We start from the raw sequence: 16,460 nt of genomic DNA, 5'->3' as shown, positions 1-16,460 counted from the left end.
GGTAGCCGGGACTAGCGAAGGAGGTCAATGTCTTCTGTCTTCATCGTCGCCACCGCCTTCTCTTCTTCCTCCTTGAGATGTTGACTCAACGCTCTCTCTGGCCGCAATGACAGGGACGCGTTGTGTGGCAACTTATATAGGGACAAGAGGCAGGGTCACCGGGTGATGTCACATGGTGACCCCGCCCCTGTATGTCACAGTCCCGGAGGCCTCTGTGCGTTATTCCAAAAGTTCTTTGGTGTGGGCCTTTTTTGAGACGAGTGCATTAGATCGCACCACTGCTATCTGCAACATATGTCTCAAGCGTATCTCGCGTCGCCAAAACATCAGCCGCTTAGGCACCACATGCTTGACCAGACATATGTTGAACTTCCATGCAGCTCATTGGCAAGTGTACCTTAAAGACCCACACCAAAGAACAAAGCGGACCTCTCCTTGCTCCTCATCAGCTGGGATCTCCAACCCCACTAGACTTTCAGTCCTCTCTGGAACATGCACTGAGAGGAATGAAGGTGTAGAATTAGGTGTGTCACAGCCAAGTACTTGCAGGCACTCTTCTAGCAGTACATCGACGTCTGATTGTACCAGGAAAATTTCCCTGCCCCAGCTGCTGGACCGTCGTCAGAAGTTCACTCCCAGCCATCCACATGCCCAGCGGTTAAATGCTAGCTTGGCTAAATTGCTAGCACTTCAGCTGCTGCCTTTTCAGTTGGTAGACTCGGCCCCCCTCCGTGAGTTTGTGCAATGTGCGGTTCCTCAGTGGCAGGTCTCCAAACCCCACTTTTTCTCATGGAAAGCGATTCTGGCTCTCTACCGGCATGTGGAAGGCAATGTCCATGCCTCGCTGGACAGGGCGGTCAGTGGTAAGTTGCATATTACCGCTGACTCATGGTCCAGCAGGCATGGACAGGGACGTTACCTATCTTTCACGGCCCATTGGGCCAGTCTTCTGGCAGCTGGGAAGGATGCAGGACAAGGTGCAGTAGTGTTGGAGGTTTTTCCGCCACCACACCTCCAAAATGTTACTACTGGTTGTGACACACCTCTCTCCTCTTCTTCTCCATGGCCTCTTCCAGTGCTTTTTCCTCGGAACCTACGGAGCTCCGTAGGCGTTCAAGGGGCTACGCAAGTACGCAGGCAAAACGATGCCATGCCATGCTTGCGCTGCTTTGTTTGGGGGACAGGAGCCAAACTGGGCCAGATATTTAGTCAGCTCTGCAGGGGCAGGCCGAGAGGTGGTTGACGCCACGCCAGCTAAAGCCAGGAATGGTGGTTTGCGACAATGGCACCAACCTCCTCTCTGCCCTCCGACAGGGACAACTGACCCATGTGCCCTGTGTCGCTCACGTCCTTAACCTGGTGGTGCAGCGGTTCTTGGGCAGGTACCCACGCTTACAGGATGTCCTGAGGCAGACCAAGAAAGTCTGTGTGCATTTCCGCCGATCATTTAATGCCAGTGCTCGGCTTGCTAAGCTCCAAAAGGAGTTGAACCTGCCCAAGAATCGCCTTATATGTGACATGCCCACCAGGTGGAACTCAACGTTGCCCATGCTGCAGCGGCTGCACACGCAGCAGAGGGCCATCAATGAGTACCTGTGCGACTACGGCACCAGTACAGGGTCAGGGGAGCTTTTTTTTTTTACCATGCCAGTGGGGCATAATCAGGGATGCATGCAGTGTCCTGTCACCATTTGAGGAGGCCACGAGGATGGTGAGCAGTGACAGTGCATGCATCAGTGACACTGTACCTCTTGTCCACCTGTTGGAGCATACGCTGCATGGAATAATGGACAGGGCACTTGAGGCAGTACGAGGAGGACTTCCTTGCCTCTCAAGGCTCCCTTTATCCAGACAGTGTTCCTGCTGTCCCACCCATCACACAGGAAGAGAAGGAGGAGGCTTGTGTCAGCAGGGAGGTGGAGCCTGGCACTCAGCAGCAGCAGTCTTTTAGGGATGATTTACAGTCCCAAGAAACCCGTGGACTTGTACGCAGCTGGGAGGAGGTGGCTGCGGATCATGTTGTCCTTAGTGACCCAGAGGACTCCGGACTGAATGCCTCAGCTAACCTACGCTGCATGGCCTCCCTGATCCTGCAAAGCCTGCGGAAGGATGCTCGTTTTCTTTGGATCAAGGAGAGGGACCATTACTGGCTGGCCACTCTCATTGATCCACGGTACAAGGGTAAGGTTGCAGACCTTATCTTGCCATCACAGAGGGAGCAGAGGATGAGACATCTCCGGGAGGCCTTGCAGAAAGGGCTGTGCAATGCGTTCCCAGAGACTGGAAGGTTACAAACTCCTGGTCCTGGACAATGTGTTGCTGAGGCTTTGGTCAGTCACAGAAGGAGTGGTGAAGAAGGTGGCCGTCTGACCGATTCGTTCAGACAATTTTTTAGTCCGCAGCCCCAAGGTATGATCGGTTCCAGCAACCATCGCCAGCTTCTGATTTACATGGTGCAGGAATACCTAGGGGCAAGGTCAGACTTGGACACCTTTCCCACCGAAAATCCTCTGGCTTATTGTGTCTTGAGGATGGATCACTGGCCAGAGCTTGCACAGTATGCAATTGGGCTATTGGCCTGTCCTGCATCTAGCATTCTTTCGGAACGCACATTCTGTGCTGCTGGAGGCTTTGTAACCGATCACAGGGTGCGCCTGTCCACCGACTCAGTTGATCGACTGAACTTCATAAAGATGAATCAGTCTTGGATCACCACAAGCTGCCAAGCATCTGAAGCTGATGTAACCGAATAATTTTTTTGAAATGTCACATCCCTTCAAGACTGCCTATGCTGATGCTGAGTGAGTGTCCTGTTATGTTGACTGACTATCCTCTTCCTCCTCAATGATCCTGCTGATAGCTTGGAAGAACATTTTTGGTTCTGGGCGATGCCACCAGTGGCTAAGGCCCAATTTTTCAGCCCCTGTTTAACGGGCATGTAATTACAATTTTTGATGCAATGCTTTGAAGCAGGGCTCATTCCTCACTCCAACTAGAGCAGGGATCCTCAAACTATGGCCCTCCAGCTGTTGCGAAACTACACATCCCATGAGGCATTGTAAAACTCTGACATTAACAGACATGACTAGGCATGATGGGAATTGTAGTTCCTGAACAACTGGAGGGCCATAGTTTGAAGACCCATGAACTAGAGTATCTGGGAGAGGTTGCAGTGTCGTGGCACCAGCGCCTAAGGCCCAATTTTTCAGCCCCTGTTTAACAGAGGCATCTAATTACAATTTTTGATGCAATGCTTTGCAGCAGGGCTCATTCCTGCACTCCAACTAGATTATCTGGGAGAGGTTGCAGTGTCGTGGCACCAGTGCCTAAGGCTCAATTTTTCAGCCCCTGTTTAACAGGGGTATGTAATCACAATTCTTGATATAATATTTCACAGCAGGGCCCGTTCCTGCACCCACCAAGAGTAACTGTGAGGACTTAAAAGTGTTGTGGCACCAGCACCACCACAACCACCAAAGGCCCAATTTTTCTACCACTGTTCAACAATGACATGTAATTACAATTCTTGATATAATTGTTCACAGCAGGGTGCTCCAGCGCCCACCAGGAGTCACTTAGGCCCACATTTCTGCAAAGCATATAGGGCAGGCCCCTACTTTCAAACATCCAACTTACAAACGTCTCCTACTTGCAAATGGAAGGAGACAACAGGAAGTGAGATGAAAAAAGACGGACGGCCCAAAAAATTATACAAGGGTGATAACCCTTCCCTATGTTTTCCAAAAAGCTTAAAAATAGATTTTATGACTGGAGCTACACTTTAAAAATGTACCAGTTCAAAATCTTTTGCGGGGACAGTTCTAAACACGGGAAACACGTGCCACTTCACAGTCATACTATAGACACTCCTCAGGCACGATATTTAAAAGGAATATTTCACTTTTTTTTTTCACTTTAATCGTCATTAAAATCAGTGCTCCTGAAAAAACAGCCATTTTAAACATTGATCCATGTCCCCTGGGGCAGGAGCCGGGTCCCCAAACCCTTTTTAGGACAATATCTTGCATATCAGCCATTAAAATTACCACTTTTTATTTCGAACGTTCGAGTCCCATAGGGTTCTAAAGTTCGTACAAATTTCCAGTCCGTTCGAAAGTTCTGGTGCGAACCGAACCGGGGGGTGGGGGTGTTCGGCTTATCCCTAGTCCAAAGGCACTCGGCGGAGAATCGGAGAACCGGATCGATTCAGCGGATTGATACAGAGCGTCTGGCCTAGCTGACAGAAAGACGAGCTACTGTCACTGGACCAAAGTGATCACGCGGAACTCTGATGCAGTTGGTGAGCGGGCTACGGCCCACCGTTTGTTAACTTTTGCATAACAGTTAGACTTACGTACAGGCCTCACTGGAATCTGCAATTCCACGGAGGCGTAGCAAAGCCACTGACACTGAACCGGATTGAGGCCTATTTACTTTGGTGCCTCAGTGCATGTAAATAAGTTACATGAAATTATACCATTTCAGCTTAATATTCCACCTCTGACCATCTCCTGTACCATGTCCGCAGCCTCTGACCATCTCCTGCACCATGTCTGCAGCCTCTGACCATCTCCTGTACTATGTCCGCAGCCTGTGACCATCTCCTTTACCATTTCCGCAGCCTGTGACCATCTCCTGTACCTTGTCCGCAGCCTCTGACCAACTCCTGTTCCTGTCCACAGCCTCTGACCAACTCCTGTTCCTGTCCGCAGCCTCTGACTATTTCCTGTACCATGTCCGCAGCCTCTGACTATTTCCTACATCATGTCTGCAGTCTCTGGGGGAGTCCGGAGAGGAGTCATGAGTGGGAGCGGCGCCGGGATCATGGGGGGGATCATCGCCGCCAAGCTGGAGCCATCTGACTGAGCCCTGCACAATGCACCTGAGGGGAGGTCAGTGACAGCGCCACCAGACCAGTCTGGGGGGGGGGGGGGTTCTGATGTAAGGGGAGTGAATACAATAATATAAGAGACACTGATATAAAGTTTCCCCTCTATATTATTAACTCCCCTTACCTTAGTGTATTCATTCTGCGGAAGGTGGTCTCTAGTCACCAGAGTGCCCCCATATCAGAGTTTCTGGCATTCCCCTTTACATCAGAGTCTGCAGGATTGCCCCTTACCGTGAAAGGGTAATGCTGCAGACCCTGATGTAAGTGGGAACTCTGAAGTAAAGGGAATGCAGTGGACTCTGATATAAGGTGGTCTCTGGTCACCAGAGCCCCCTCTACATCAGAGTTCCCCCTTAGATCGTGAATTGCAGCGTTCCCCTTTACATAAGAGTTTTGTTTCACTGTAAGGGGGGATCCTGCACATTCTAATGTAAGGGGGATCTCTGTGCTAGCTGGGTTATAGTAACCAGACCTTCATGTCAATGCAGAAATAAGTAATATTATATATAAGAAATATTTTTTACTTTTGTTAAACTTAAACACATTGCAAATAGCACTAGATATATGTTTATAGTTTAAATATTGATATTTGCACAATTTAGCACGAAAAACTGTAATTTTAGGTACTTTCTTGCAGTGCCAGTAAAAAATTGGTGCCATTTGTAAATTTTTGCCACCCTGCCAGTAAATTTTGCCTTGGAGGGTTGGTAACTCTGACAGGGTGTGCCAAGTGTGCCTGGGCACACCCTAGCCACCTATTGTTGTGCATATTTCCAATGTTTCCCGCATCCAATTCACATGACAGGAGAGTGTGACCGGCTCTCAATGGTGGAAGTGGCTGGCCTCTAGTCTGAACACATGAGGGGAGGTAAGCAAGCACAGGAAGATCACTGCATAACCATGACAGTACCCTCCCTCTTACGAGGCCTCCCCCACCTGGGTCCAGGCTTAAAGGGAAACTCCAGATGGAACCTCCTTATTCAGAGTACCACATGACCTAGAGAGTGCATCAGTCCGACTATTGCAGGAAGCATCCCAGAGATCGCTATATACAGCGGGAAGAGCAGAAGATACTGGGATGGTGGTAACAGGAAGTTTCTCCTTTGGGGTACCCTTGAGTAGGCAGGAAGAGGAACAGGAGGAACCCCAAGACAGAATCTGTCCAGCAGACCAGTCGACGTGTGGAGAATGGTGCCGTAACCAAGGAAGACCTAATATGATAGGAGATGAAGCCTTAGGTAAGACAAGGAAGGATATCCACTCCTGGTGGAGTGTCCCTACTGACATCTTAACAGGAAGAGTCTGAAAGCGGATAGTGCCCCCTGGGAGAACCGTGCCATCAATCGCCAAGACCGCCAATGGCATTGTAAGGGGCAAAAGGGTAAGTCTCATGGAGGATGCAGTTTCCCAATCCATGAAATTGGCAGCGGCTCCGGAATCCAGATGTGCTGAGACCGAACGAGAGGAAGCACCGACATGAAGCAACACAGAAAGGAGAAGACGAGAAGGTGAAGGTGATATTTCAGGGTCTAATACTCCACCTTCCAGATGTATTAGCCCTGAGCGTTTTTCCGGACGAAGAGAACAAGTGTCAAGGAAATGACCTTTGGCCCCACAATAGAGACATAGGCCCAGAGTTCTGCGCCTAGCACGTTCTTCGGGAGATAATTTAGTCCAGCCCAACTGCATAGGTTCCTCGGTAGGCAGGGGGTGTTCCTCGGATCGAAGAGAAGGGACTGGGAGCTCAGGCTGCCTAAAGAACGGGGAGTGCTGGCGTCTTTTTTCCAGGGCCCTCTACTGAAAGCGGATATATATCTGGTTACACAAGGTGATGACACTGTCCAGATCAGCAGGAAGGGATCTTCCTGCTAATTCATCCTTCACTCTATCAGAGAGGCCATGTAAAAAGGTTGCAACTAGGGCCTCATTATTCCAGCTCAATTCATCTGAGAGGATACGGAACTGAAGAGCATACTGTCCCACAGACGCAGACTCCTGACGGAGACGTAAAAGAGCGCTAGCCGCTGAGGAGACACGACCCAGTTCCTCGAAGATATTCTGAAAAAGTTTCAAGAAATCCGACAGGCTAGAAATTACTGGATCATTCAGTTCCCACAGAGGGGCGGCCCAAGCTAACGCCTCGCCGGACAGGAGGGATATGATATATGCGACTTTTGCCCAATCGGACAGGAAGTTTTGGGGCTGAAGTTCAAAATGAATTGTGCACTGACTAAGGAACCCCCTGCAAGCCTTGGAGTCCCCAGAGAAACGGACCAGAGCTGGTAGTTGTAATGAATGTGTGGCTGCGACTGATGCAATAGGTGCAGCAGCAGATAGCGGTTGTTGAACTGGGGGTCCTAATGAGGCCTGAACCTGTTCAAAACAGGATGCCAAATCCTGAAGGAATTGCATCATCTGGGTCTGATGCAATTCTTGGGTCTCGAGTCTGCAAACTAAGCCCTGCAATGGATCATCTGCAGGAAGCGGCACGTCAGCCGGGTCCATGGCTGATCAAACTGTCAGGTCACCTTGAGGCGAGGTGACAGATGCACACCATAGGGATCAGGAGTGCACCGCAAGGTTGTGGACCCTACGGCTGACTGCTGCAGACGGGGGACAGATCCCACTGGGGTTAGAGCGTAAGATTCCCTGGGGCACGGAGTCTAAGAGCCAGCAGGTGTTCACCAGCGCCTCTGGTGGTGAGGATGGACTTGGCTGCAACTGGCTCCAGGGTCCCCCAGCTCACACCCACAGTAGGCAACAGGAGGATAGGTATGGTGAGGGACAAAGCCAAGGTCGGGGCCACAAGCAGACAAGAATAGTCGGGGACACGCCAAAAGGTCAGGATCACAGGCAAACAGGGATAGTCAAAACACGCCAAAGTCGGTAACGGAAACCAGTAGCAGCGCACACAGCAGGAAACAGGAAGCTAACACACAAAGGTATACACAATGGTTGATCAGCACTGATGACCTGCAGCGCACAGGTTAATATAGGGCTCCCTGATAGGGCCTGGGGTGGAGCCATGCTTAGAGGAGAGGTTATAAAAACCACCAGGTGGAAGTGGCTGGCCTCTAGTCTGAACACGGGGGGAGGTAAGCAAACACAGGAAGATCACTGCATAACCATGACACTAGCCTTAGTCATTATTAGTCATATGCATACATTGTGGTGCACTGCATGTGCGTTTTTTAACCACTTCAGCCCTGGAAGATTTGGCTGCTCAATAACCAAGCCATTTTTTGCGATACAGCACTGTGTCATTTTAACTGACAATTGTGCAGTCGTGCGACACTGTATCCAAACAAAGTTTCTCACAAATAGAGCTTTCTTTTGGTGGTATTTGACCTCTGCTTTTTTTATTTTTTGCACTATAAACAAAAGAAGAGCGACAATTTTTTTTTTAAAAACACAATATCTTTTACTTTTTGCTATAATAGAAATACAATATTTTTTTTCTCCTCGGTTTAGGCCGATATGTATTCTTCTACATATTTTTGGTAAAAACAAATAAAAAAAATAAAATAAAAAATCGCAATAAGCATATATTGATTAGTTTACACAAACGTTATAGCGCCTACAAAATAGGGGATAGATTTATGGCATTTTTATTATTAATATTATTATTTTTTACTAGTTATGGCGAGGATCTGCGATTTTTATCGGGACTGCGATATTGTGGCGAACAAATTGGACACTTTTGACACATTTTTGGGACCATTGACAATTCTACAGTGATCAGTGCTATAAAAATGCACTGATTACTGTATAAATGGCAGTGAAGGGGTTAACACTGGGGGGGGGCAGTGAAGGAGTTAACATGGGGGGGGGGGATCAAGGAGTTAACTGTGTTACCTCACTGTGTTCTAACTGTAGGGGGGATGGGACTTACTAGGGGAAGAGATGAACACACAATCTCTTTCCTCTCCCCTGAGAGAACCAGGATCTGCGTGTTTACACAATTTTGAAAAAAAAAACACAATATCTCTTACTTTTTGCTATAATAAATATCCGACCTTTTTTTTTTTCCCCTCGGTTTAGGCCGATATGTATTCTTCTACATATTTTTGGTAAAAACAAATAAATAAATAAATAAATAAAAAATCGCAATAAGCATATATTGATTGGTTTACGCAAAAGTTATAGCGCCTACAAAATAGGGGATAGATTTATGGCATTTTTATTATTATATATATATATATTTTTTTTTACTAGTAATGGCGAGGATCTGTGATTTTTATCAGGACTGCGATATTGTGGCAAAAAAATTGGACATTTTTGGGACCATTGACAATTCTACAGTGATCAGTGCTATAAAAATGCACTGATTACGGTATAAATGGCAGTGAAGGGGTTAACACTGAGGGGGGGGGGGGCAGTGAAGGGGTTAACATGGGGGGCGGGGAATCAAGGAGTTAACTGTGTTACCTCACTGTGTTCTAATTGTAGGGGGGATGGGACTTACTAGGGGAAGAGATGAACACACAATCTCTTTCCTCTCCCCTGAGAGAACCAGGATCTGTGTGTTTACACACTCAGATCTCTGTTTTCGCTATGTCATGAGACATGCGGGTGCCCAGCGGTCATCGCGCCCGCCGGGCACTCTCATTGGCTCTGGGCACGCTCTGCGGGTGCGCGGGCCCCCTAGAGGCCAAAAGGCAAATCAACGTAAGGTAACGTCATTTCGCTCATCTGTCCCATTCTGCCGCAGTAAAACTGCGGCGGCTGGTCGGCAACCAGTTAAAACATTAAGGTGTGTTGGCAATCCATTCAGAATCCATGGGATGCCTTATGCCGCGTACACACGGGCGGACTGTCTGGCCAACTTAGTCCGCCGAAACACATTTCAGCGGACAGTCCGCTCGTGTGTGGGCTTCAGCGGACTTTTTCAGCGTGCAGTCTGGCGGACTAAGTATTTCGGAATTTCCGTAATACTGTCCGTCGTACTCGCATTTCGGCGGACAATCCGCCCGTGTGTATGCCAGTCCGCCGTACTTTTGAAATGAGCGGACTTTTCCCGCCCGGAGAAAAGTCCGCTCATTTCGAGCGGGTATCCAGGTAGGCGGGGCCCGCGAAGGAGACGTCGCTGGCCCCGCCGCCTGGTATGGACTTAAAGGGGAACCCCAACGCCGAAAAAAATCGGCGTGGGGGTCCCCCCCAAGTCCACAACAGACCCTTGTCCGAGCACGCTACCCGGCCAGCCAGGAAAGGGGGGCGAGCGAGCGCCCCCCCCCTCCTAAACCGTACCAGGCCGCGTGCCCTCAACATGGGGGGGTGCCTTGCATGTTGATGAGGACAAGGGCCTCTTCCCGACAACCCTGGCCGTTGGTTGTCGGGGTCTGCGGGCGGGGGGCTTATCGGATTCCGGGAGCCCCCTTTAATAAGAGGGCCCCCGGATACCGGCCCCCCACCCTATGTGAATGAGTATGGGGTACAATGTACCCCTACCCATTCACCTGTAAAATAAAAGTACAAAAAAAAACACAACACACGAGATAAAATACTTTATTGCACAGCTCCGGGGGTCTTCCGTCTTCGGGGGTCTTCTCGCCGGACTCCTCCGCTATCTTCTTGTAGCTCTTTTGCTAGCGGAGGAGTCCGGCTTTCTTCCTCGCCGCCGGCCTCTTCTCCCGACTTCGGGGGTCTTGTCCCCCTCTTCGGTTCTTCTGCCGGGCCACCGCGCCTTCTTATAGCTCTTTTACAGGCGGTGGCCCGGTCTTCTGTCGCCGCCGCCTTCCGTTCTTCTTCTTCTTCTTCTTCTTCTTCTTCTCCAGGAGATGTTGCCTCGACGATCTCTCCGGCCGGAATGCCAGGGACGCACTGCGCGGCCACTTATATAGGGACAAGGGGCGGTGTCACATGGCTTTATGTCACATGGGTTGGTCACATGGGTTGATGTCACATGGGGACTATGACATCGTAAGGGGGCGGGGTCACCATGTGACACCAACCCATGTGACATAAAGCCATGTGACACCGCCCCTTGTCCCTATATAAGTGGCCGCGCAGTGCGTCCCTGGCATTCCGGCCGGAGAGATCGTCGAGGCAACATCTCCTGGAGAAGAAGAAGAAGAAGAAGAAGAACGGAAGGCGGCGGCGGCGGCGGCGACAGAAGACCGGGCCACTGCCTGTAAAAGAGCTATAAGAAGGCGCGGTGGCCCGGCAGAAGAACCGAAGAGGGGGACAAGACCCCCGAAGTCGGGAGAAGAGGCCGGCGGCGAGGAAGAAAGCCAGACTCCTCCGCTAGCAAAAGAGCTACAAGAAGATAGCGGAGGAGTCCGGCGAGAAGACCCCCGAAGACGGAAGACCCCCGGAGCTGTGCAATAAAGTATTTTATCTCGTGTGTTGTGTTTTTTTTTGTACTTTTATTTTACAGGTGAATGGGTAGGGGTACATTGTACCCCATACTCATTCACATAGGGTGGGTGGCCGGTATCCGGGGGCCCCCTTATTAAAGGGGGCTCCTGGATTCCGATAAGCCCTCCGCCCGCAGACCCCGACAACCAACGGCCAGGGTTGTTGGGAAGAGGCCCTTGTCCTCATCAACATGGGGACAAGGTGCTTTGGGGTGGGGGGGCCACGCGGCCCCCCCTTTCCCAAGGCACCCCCCCATGTTGAGGGCACGCGGCCTGGTACGGTTTAGGAGGGGGGGCGCTCGCTCGCCCCCCTTTCCTGGCCGGCCGGGTAGCGTGCTCGGACAAGGGTCTGTTGTGGACTTGGGGGGGACCCCCACGCCGATTTTTTTCGGCGTTGGGGTTCCCCTTTAAGTCCATACCAGGCGGCGGGGTCAGCGACGTCTCCTTCGCGGGCCCCGCCTACCTGGAGACGCGCTCGAAATGAGCGGACTTTCCTCCGCATGTGTGGGCGAGTCCGTTCATTTCAAAAGTAGGGCGGATAGTATGGCGGACTTAGTACGCCGTATTAGTCCGCTCAAAAAGTGGTGTGTGTGGTCAAGTCCGTTCATTCGAAAGTATGACGGACTGTCCGTCTGATTGTCTGACGGACTAAGTTGGCCAGACAGTCCGCCCGTGTGTACGCGGCTTTAGGCTCGGTTCACACCTATGCAGTTTGCTTTTGATCCATTTTTGCAGTGCTTTTTGCTGAGTGTTTTGTACACAATTTTACAGCGTTTTGCATTTTGTATGCTTTTTCTTTTTTTGGCCAATTTGTTGTTGAGCAAATTAAAAAGCGCAAAATACACTAAAATGCTTTTCTGCAGCTTCTTCATTGAATGCTATAAAACTAAAAAAGTACAGTTTAAAAAAAGTTCCTGACCCTTTCCAAAAACGCAGCGGCTGAAAAAAAGCATAGATGGGAATGTGTCCCATAGGAGACCATGTTAAATGAACTGTAGTGCATTTTGTGCACCAAAAAATGCATATGTGTGAATCAGGCCTGAATTACAGGGTAAGGAGCATGCTTTACTACATTGCTAAAGTATCAATTGATCCAAGTGATGGATTCAGGCTGAACTGCGTTGCAGTAATATACTCACATATCCACAGTGAACAGTAATACACATACCACAGTGCCGTTGTGTCGAATACTGTCCCCCGTTGGATAGTGTCCACCCTGTTATGGAAGACAAGGAGACTCCGAAAGTCTCCAAATATGAACGCCGCCTGCGCACTGAGTCCAGGTTCCACCATCCAAGTCCTACCATCCAAGTGGACATAGAGTTAGAATAAAAAATTGCCGAGCGAAGCGAAGGGCCCTGTTAATAAGTAGGGGTGTTGAATTTAATCGCAGCATCTTGCACCGCGATTTGGCCATGTGCGATTCGGCATCGATGCTGCGACCACTAAAAAACGATTTTGGGATGACAATGACATCATCTTTATGCACGCCGGCCCGCCACTCTGAACGGAGCTGTGCCCTGCCTCTCCACAGAGCCGTGGGTATTAGCCGTGCCCTCCCTCCGCTGAGGTCATCCCCAGCCACGTTGGGAATCACTGTGTTTGCTGGAGCCTGTGTGAGGTGTGTTGCGGCTGGTCAGGTAACAGTAACTCCTGGAACCCGGAAGTTGAGCCGTGAGAGGTTTCCTCCGCTATCCCTGGCCAACTGCAGTGGTACCTGACTGCCTGTGCTGCCGCTCTCCCCAGAATAGCATCAAGGCTACATGTTCCATCCCCTGACATTCTGTGCTGTGAGGCTGGGGGCGGGTGGACACCGCAGTCCCCCGCCCCTGACACTGATCCAGTGCTACTTTCCTGAGCACCCCCAGGTTCTGCCACTCCACTGGCATTGTTTTTTCCCCATTGGAGGCAGGTAGTCTCCTCTCTGGCTCCTGTGTGCTCCTGCAGCAATCGTTAGTTACTGTATGCACAAGTAAGTTACTTTAAAAGAAATAAACTTGATGGTGGACCTAACAAGTGACAATGCCATTTCGTTAATTATGGTTTATGTATGTCTTATTGTCTTAGTGATTCACATCACAACTTCATTAATACCTTTTTTCCTTTTTTTTTTTTTGTATGATTTATGGTTTCGCTCATCACAGATCTCACACATGCAATGCTGCATGTGTTGGGTCATTGATGAGGGAAACCATAAATCATACAAAAAAATAAAAATAAAGGAGGTATTAATGAAGTTGTAATGTAAATCAATCACTAAGACAATAAGACATACATAAACCATAATTAATGAAATGGCATACATTATGGGGACATTGTCCGCAGTCTGTGACCGTCTCTGGTATCATGTCCGCAGTCTCTGACCCTTTCCTGTATCATGTCTGCAGTCTCTGACCATCTCCTGTAGTATATCCGCAGTCCCTGACCCTCTCCTGTAGTATGTCCGCAGTCTCTGACCCTCTCCTGTATCATGTCTGCAGTCTCTGACCATCTCCTGTATCATGTCTGCAGTCTCTGACCATCTCCTGTATCATGTCTGCAGTCTCTGACCATCTCCTGTATCATGTCTGCAGTCTCTAACCATCTCTTGTATCATGTCTGCAGTCTCTGACCATCTCCTGTAGTATGTCCACAGTCTCTGACCCTCTCCTGTATCATGTCTTCAGTCTCTGACGCTCTCTTGTAGTATTTTGGTGGCAGTCTGGAGCTCCTCTTTAAGTCGTCTACTGTAATTTACACTTTGCTACATGCAGGGAGTGTTTTTTTTATTTTTATTTTTTATTTTTTTTATTTATTTTTTTAAGAACAGATAAAATAAAAAAGAGTTCTTCTGACTGCTTGAATTTTTTGGATGAAAATCGAGCGCAGTAATCGTGATGCATCGTGGAATCGAATCGTGGACAGGATAATCGTAATCGAATCGAATCGCGAGGTCATTGAAGATGCGCACCCCTATTAATAAGTGCTACCGTATGTTTACTTGGATGGTGGGGCGTCAACCTGGTGCCGTTAATCTTTGGAGAGTTTCGGAGTCTCTTTGTCCTCCGTACTGCGCAAGCGATGCGCCTGCGCAGTACTGGGCGGACACTAGCTGATGGGGGGACAGTTTTTGGCAGAACACCGGGAGGAGCTGCTTAGGTAATCACGCCTATAGTGTAAAGGTAAATGTAAGCAAATACCATATCATTTTCAAACAACACTGCTAGGTCATGTATATATTGCTCACCAGATGAAACTGAAAGGGGATAAGGTTACACAATGGGGACATATTTGTTATTGTTCTCTACAACCTTTGCTTTCACTCAATAATAAGCAGAAGCAATGGAAACAGTGGAGGAAGACTCCAGGTGCACCATTGGATTTCCTTTTATCAAGAAGAGATTAGAGAAATATGCATGCAAGAAAAATGTAATTCAAAAAAATGTAATTCAGCCCTAAAGGGTCATTCCACCCAAAACTGGTACATCATTGTTTAAACCACTTATTGTGCCTGAATCTCTACCCTTGACTTTCCAGGTCTGTGCACCGCTCGAGCCATTGCAAGGTCATCCCACTCTTTCTGTCCTAACTTGCTCAGCATCATGCACAGTGCATCAGGAGGTGTGGAAAGATCCTTAGGTAAGTGCGCTCTTGTGTGTTGTATTAATGTGCATTAGGTCACATGCTAAGGTGCATTGCATTTTAACAGCCCATTCAGGTTAAGTGGGCTGGCATTGCACAAAAACATCCCAAAATGAACATGCAGCATTTGTTTCTGATGCAGTACACTACAACTCACGGCAGTGTGTTAATGTGCATTGTGATGCCCTGCAAAGTATGCCCCTGTGTGCACTGGGGTGCCATTAAAATGAATGGCACTGTAGTGTGCTTCTGCAACTGTGTTGCAACTGAATTCCAAAAGTGCATTTCAGCCCTCAGGAATTGTACTGACGAGCTTCCCTTGCTGCAGTCGCCCACAGATATAGGAAGCCAGAAGATGACTGAGTCCAGCAGACTCCACCTGTAACCCAAACATCACATTTAAGTGGAGTGACCCTTTAAGCTCCATATCCCAGTTACACAACGATAGCGCACCTGCTTTCAGCTCCCTGAGGATCTTCTGGCCCCCGATGTCTGGTCAGATCCTCTTATACGCACATACATGAGTCAGTCATTGCCAGAAACAAGTAATTTTGTGTTACACACCAGCGCTGTGGTTTCTGCTGTGTGTCAGTCCAGCTCTGGCGGTTGAATGTTATCGGCGGCTGAAGATAAGTTGTATGCTGAGGTCCGCAGGGTGTGGTAAAGGAACAAAAATGGTCTCTATCAGTAAAAGACGGGTGGAGACCGCATGAAGCAAGAATGTATAAAAATCATTTGTTCTCCAGCAATGTAACAAGTGTGTCATATTGTGTCACTGACCTGTCTCTAGTGCCACACTCCAGGTGATATTTATACCAGGCCCCTGGGTGCCATAAATGATGACATGCATTTAGGCTTGATTCACACTAGGTTGTTTTTTGATGCATTTTGCATTTTGCAGAAATGTAAGGACATTTTTTAACATGGGTTCCTATGGAACATGTTCACATCAATGCATTTTTGTGCCTCTGCGTTTTTGGAAAGGGCCGGGGACTTTTTTTCATGCAAAATGCAGCGTTTTGCATGTAATAGAAGTCAATGGACCTGCATCAAAAACGCAAGTACCGTTTTTTAACCGCGTTATTACCGCGATTTTGCCGCGATTTGCGTTTTTTTTTGTTTTTCATTTTTTTTCACTGTATATATCTGGTTGCTATATCTGGTTGCTAAGCAACCACAGTGTAAAAAAAAAAACACATAACGTGGCAAAATCGCAGTAAAAAATTGCGTGTCCAAAAACGCGACAAGCACCGCAAAAAGCACTGCAAAAACGCTCAAAAGCAACATGCATAGATGTGAATTGAGCCTTAGCCCTTGTACACACGGTCGGAGATTCCGACAACCAAATCTGTCGGATTTTGTCCGTCGAGTCTTGTCCGAAACTGTTGCATACACACGGTCGGACAAAGTTGTCGGAAAATCCGATCTTTCAGAACGTGATGACGTAATTTCGTTACGATGGGACTACGTTTAGGCTAGTAGCCAATAGCTTTGATGTAGGAATTTAATCTGAGCATGCATGGCACTTTGTCCGATCGGAATTCTCTACACATGATCGGAGTATGTCCGATCGGAGCATTTTGTCGGAAAAT

The 16,460-nt window shown here is 48.7% G+C and overlaps 1 protein-coding gene across 1 annotated transcript in view; it reads right to left on the bottom strand.

The window, feature by feature from the left end:
• Positions 1–15,447, bottom strand: part of LOC143974610 (uncharacterized) — a 211,451-nt gene extending 196,004 nt beyond the window's left edge. The window contains exon 1 of the mRNA XM_077476205.1: positions 15,322–15,447. The gene's annotated coding sequence lies outside the window, so the exon portion shown is untranslated. The remainder of the gene's footprint in view (positions 1–15,321) is intronic.
• Positions 15,448–16,460: the final 1,013 nt, after the last annotated feature.

Source organism: Lithobates pipiens, unplaced genomic scaffold (assembly GCF_037356315.1).
Source record: "Lithobates pipiens isolate NorthernLeopardFrog02 unplaced genomic scaffold, aLitPip1_a1.2 Scaffold_1, whole genome shotgun sequence".
Taxonomy (NCBI): domain Eukaryota; kingdom Metazoa; phylum Chordata; class Amphibia; order Anura; family Ranidae; genus Lithobates; species Lithobates pipiens.
This window is presented reverse-complemented; position numbering and strand designations above follow the sequence as displayed.